Source organism: Phoenix dactylifera, unplaced genomic scaffold (genome assembly GCF_009389715.1).
Source record: "Phoenix dactylifera cultivar Barhee BC4 unplaced genomic scaffold, palm_55x_up_171113_PBpolish2nd_filt_p 001072F, whole genome shotgun sequence".
Taxonomy (NCBI): Eukaryota; Viridiplantae; Streptophyta; class Magnoliopsida; order Arecales; family Arecaceae; genus Phoenix; species Phoenix dactylifera.
This window is the reverse complement of record NW_024068420.1, coordinates 90,110-96,109: the sequence shown is the minus strand read 5'-3', so window position 1 is coordinate 96,109 and position 6,000 is coordinate 90,110.

Sequence of the window (6,000 nt, the reverse complement as noted above, 5' to 3'; positions counted from 1 at the left end):
CATGGTGGTGCAAATGATGGATGGATAATTTTATGCTCTTGTAATTAAAGATAATATATATATATATATATATATATATATATATAAACTTGTCAGAACTGAAGGAAGGAATGCCTTGAGCATATAGACTTTTTTCTTTGTGTAATGAATATAGATGCGTTTATAGTTGTGCGAAGATTACGTGTGGAGCCCATCACACGGACCATGGAAATCAGAGATGGATCTCTTTCCCTTTCTCCTTTGCATGGATTTCTCAGAAAAGTATTAACATCAATGATAATAATAGTAGCTACAAAGACATGATGAATAATGGTGTGAAGATTGCTTCATCACAGTCTGGATGTTGTGGATTCGAAACGCAGAAATAATCTTTTTATGTCTAGAGTGAGGTAACACTACATACATCTTGATCTTTTCTAAATCTGGTAGGAGTTTGGTGCATCGGGATGTCTCTTCATAGAGACATGATGAATATATACATGGAAATCAGCTTGCATTTAGAATGAAACACTAATTTTAGTTGTCACTGAGACTTAGATCTTGCCGCTGCTACGATCCACCATTTTTTTCGTACCAATAATTAAGCACGGAGCCGCCTTTTCGACGAACATGAAAACATTCTTCTCACGCTTCTCCAGAGAGAAAAATAGAAAATTTTATGCTTCGCCTTGGAAGAGGAGAGTGGAGGAGGAGGAGCTAAGGATAAAGGTAAGAAAGAAGGACAACTCTAAGGCTCATATTTGTTTGTAAAATATTTTCTTCAACGCCTTTCTACCCATTTGATTTTGGCGGTCTTAGTTGAATTATTTATATTCCTCCCTCCGTAAATATATATCAAAAAAAATGTTGGGAAGTGTCTATGGAAAATAATCTAACTAATTTGGGATAGATTCAAAAATCTATCAATTTGAACAATCAAATCCGGCCCTAAACAGTAATAACAACAACAACAACAAAAATATCCAATCCTGCCGCATCTGGATGGAACAAACAAAATTTAGAAAGACATAACTTTTTGAACATATATCAGATTTCTGTAATTTCTAATTTATTAAAAATATTTTTTTTGAGATCTATAATTGATACTTCTCGCGCAGCTAAAATCTAATTCTTTGGATCAAAAAGTGACAAAATGTTCATCTATAATCTAACAATAATTTTTTTCTGATTTTTAAAATCTGTCATATTTTGAGTCATCTTTTACTTAGATATAGGCATGATTTAAAAGTTGTCTAATGTTGATATTGTGGAGAATATTAAGCGCGCAGAGGTTTACAAAGATGGTTTATGATATTTAAGAATTATAAGTTCTTTTTATTTTATTTTTGATTCTACATTTTTGTCTTTTCTTCTATATGTCTATACATATATACATACACACACATCAACGAAGCTTGGGAAATGGTCCAAAATGTGACCAGACAGCATAAAACTGATCTCGATAAAAAAAATAAGCAAAGCTGCATCTTTTTTTGGATAGAAGATCGTGTCTACCAAGTTTCAAATATAATTTTGAAAATTTCTCGATAGAAGTTTTTAAGAAAAGTAAACGAATCAAAAATATTCAAGAAAATTACTTGAACTTGTATCTAGCTGGTTTGCATAATTTCTAGCTTGCACCATTAAATGCTTTGGATCAGAATGGCAAACCTATGGGTATGGCTTCAAGAACGACGATCATCCCGTCCCTACGAGCACTATCCCAGTAAACCGCAAAAATCCCGTTAGAAAAACCCAAAACGCAGGAGGCCACGTCCCAGTCCTCATCACAGAAGGAAGGCGAAGCATATTTTTTGGCAGCTGATGAGTCGTCCCCGCCGGGAGATAATCCTTGCTGCCACCCTGCATGCCGTCCATCTCGGTCCTCATGACGTCCATCGTCGCCGCGACGTCGGGCTCGCAGTTGCCGAACAGCAGGCTATGCTCGTCTTGGTTCGCGACGTCCAGCGACCGGGTGCAACTCGAGTCGGCGTCGAGGTTTTCGAATGCGAGGATTGGAATGATGAAGTGACTCATGAGGGGGATCGAATGCGGAGTTGACGTCGAATTTCTGCTGTTGAGGTGGCGGCTTCAATGAGAATGGGGACGGCCGCATGGCCGCCTCTCAAGTAGATGAGTAAGATCAGGTTCCTGGCGACGAATTTGGATGTTTCTGATCTCGGAGAGGGTGAGGGGGAGGGTGGATAAGAGGAGGGGAAGATGAGGAGGTGGTGCAATAATGGTGGGTTGGGGTGGTAAGGTGGCTTTAAGGAATGAAGTGGCCCCATGAGATCTCCAATGTGGAAGATGAAAGAGGGGTGGAACTTGGAAGACAGCTGCAAAGGTTGAGAGGAGGCGGCGGCGGTCATATTTCACTATAAAAAAAATAATTATTTACAGCATTTTTAAGCACCACTGTCGCTCTTCTTTTTTTTTTTTTTTTTTTTTTTTGCTTAGGCAAAAAAAGGTAGGGAGGAGAAGGAACAAGCCCACCCCCGCATAACAGCCCCCACTGGGCTCCCTAGGAGAATGTTCGATGTGGGTAGAACTGACCATGTGTTGGGCATGCCGGTCGTTTTTACTCATACCCTTCTCACCCGTGGGCTCGGCTCGATTTACCTCTATGGGCTTCGATACGAATTCTCCGTGTGAGTACGTCACATCTCGCACCACCGAGACTATCAGCGGACCAATAAACTCTCCCACCCTACGTGTCCGAGCGGGGAGCATTCAGTCTCCTCATTCAATCGACGCCCGCGCGTTTTGAACTCGGACTGCGCGGGCAGAAGTAAAAGCCCAGTTCCACTGAGCTACCACCTCAGTGGGCACAATCGCTCATTTTGATAGCAAGTTCTTAGCCACCAGCCTACAATATCTATTATCATTATGCAAAATAAATTAATTTAATTTATTCATATATATTTAGATCATTGAGTATTCATTTGATGTGCATTATGGTATTTCATATTTTAATCATTATTTTTTTATAAAAATAATTTTCTTTTTCATAAAAATGAAAAATTAAATTTTACTTTATTTTATTCTTTATTATATTTTCAAAGCTTTGTTGTTAAGAATATTTAATTTTTATTTTAATATTTTAATATAAGTCCGCTCAAACTAGTGACCTATATATACTAATGGTATGAAGATACCGATCATTAGATATTCGACGATCATAATAATATGTGCAATAACATATTTGATGGCTCTAGGCTGACTAGATCTAAACTTTGTATAAAAATGAACAATTTAAGGTTTAGCAACAATCTTGTAAAATCTCACAAATTATGATATTATTTATTGATATATTAGTTAAATACCATGATAGCAGTTCTGGTTTCCAGCACTTTAAATTATATGCTTAGAATACAAAATTATAGTGGCTTTCATTATAAAGTACCACTAATAGTTATATACCACAAACAATTTATTGCTACAAGTTATTTTTGTTGTAGTATTTTTTTCGATACTAAAGAGTGATAAGAAGAAAGGAGTTTAGTTGGGGTTAGGTTTCTTTTATTTTCATTAATGGAATTTCCCAGGAGAAGAGAGGTGGATGGTGAAGAAACAGACTACGCTTTACATGCCATGGTTTTGGGATGGTTTGGTCTGAATGGCTTTGACTGTTTGACATGTCTATGCCAATGATCAAGCTCCACTTGGTCGCAATATCAATTCTACGAGACCACCATGCAAAGACTAACATGTAAATTATGATAGGCAATGTAAGAGCATCTAGTTGATTAGTAAATTGCTATGTCTGATTAATAATTTTTTGTGGTCATTGATGTCATTTTCATAACAATCTCAAATTTTGTAAGCAATGCATCAGCATGATAGGTCTTCCATAAAATAGGCAAAGCTTCCCCATCTGAGCCTCAACTAAGGCAGTTCAATATGCATTGGAAAGCTAACTAAATGTTGGATGTATTGAAAGTAATTTGATGTTGAAATCGATCTTGATTGTGGTGGATACCATATATTAGGCTAATATGTATTGGACTGAAACTCGATCTTTTATCGACTTGGCTTGTAAAACTTAAGCTCATTGGATACTTGTGAATGAAGTTCAATTTTTGTTCTTTTAAAATCAATCTTGGAAGGGTTAGGAGATAGAAGATTCAGATTGGACTTTTGATTTAATTCCAACACAACTTTCGGTGCATCCATAATTGCTTCTTCATCCTTGATGGTTTTAACCCCTTATTTCAGTCTTTGAGAACCTTGATCATAGAACATGATTTGGAGGGTTCGAAGTTCAAGAAAAAACGGGGTTAAACATCTTCAGCCTTTTTCTCTATCTTGTAAATGAAGATTAAAAGCTATTTCTAGAAGCATGGTGTTCTATTGAGTAATCATTTATTTTTTAGTAGAATGAAAAATTATTCTTCAATTATCAAGTTCATAATACATACATATACATATACATACATAGATATATAGATACATATATATCTGTGCGTACGTACATACGTACGTATGTATATTTTCAAATATTTCTAGAAATAAATATTTTGCTCTACCATATCTAAGATAGATTCATAAATGATGAAACTAGACTATAGGTGAACAAGAAACAATTAAATAAAACAAGAAAGTTTCATTTACACTTTTGTTGCGATAGTGATCTTTGTTGTCCCTCTTCACACCATGTAAAACATCACCAATGTGGATGACATTAAATTATAATTGCATATCAATATTTTATTAGATAACTCTTGTGACAGTACAAGATTCTAATAGGGCTTTTGATTTTATTCCAACACAACTTTCGGTGCATCCACGCCTTCTTCTTTATCCTGGATTGTTTTAACCTCTTATTTCAGTCTTTTAGAGCCTTGATCACAGAATTTCAGTTGAAGGGTCTAAGATCAAGAAATAACAGGGTTAAACATCTTCAGCCTTTTTCGCTTTCTTGTAAATGAAGATCAATTAAGTAATCATTTAATTTTTTTTAGTAGCATAAAAATTATTCTTGAATTACCAAGTTCATAATACACACACATATATATACATACATACATACATATATACACAGATATATACATACATATCTGTTCATAAGTATATGTATGTATGTATGTATGTATATTTTTCAAATATTTCTAGAAATAAATATGTATATATGTATGGATTCATAAATGATGAAACTAGACTAAGACTATAGGTGAACAAAAAATAATTAAATAAAACAAAAAAGTTTCATATATTATTGTAGTGAGTGATCTTTGTTGTCCCACTTGGCCCCATATCAATGTGGATGGCATTAAATTATAATTGCATATCAATATTTTATTAGATATTCCACCACGCTCTGGTCCCATGCCAGGGAAACTAGATATCAAGAAATATTGGCATGCGAAAAGCAATGACACAATGAACAACGCACCAGATAAAAATCTATATTTATCCAGGGTCATCTCAATTATGTGCTTTGCAAGCAGTTGGCAAATGACTCAGACTAACAGTTCCTTAAGTAAAATGGATGGATTCTTTGTAAGAGTCTAGTCTAGAACCCTAGTAATTACTAGTTGTTTTCTTCTAGAACCACTTACGCATTTGCTTTCCGAATCCTTGAGAATGTTTTGATTCACACACACACACACACACAAAAAAAAGAGAAAAGAAATCCCCTCAAAAGCTTCTTTCCTCTTTGATATTTTTTTAGTATGTTGTATCCTACTGAACTATGATTGATATTGCCCTTAATTATTCTAAAGTTAAATTGTTCTTTAAGCAAACCAGCATAAACAACGCATGCAACTCAGCTTAATCGGGTTTAACAGCTTAGAATCAAACTTGAATCCCTCGATAATAGATTTAATATTACTTAAATAACAACTGGTGAAATAGTGTTTCTTTCAAATTAAGGGATCAAATGCTACACTCTTAATTTAGACTTGTTAACAATTGGAGATTAGGCTCCAATGAGTCACCGAGTCGAGGCTCATGACAATGGAACATTGCATTTCAGTAATAATCTTAAACTTTTTGGTAGCGAACATTTAGTATAATTAT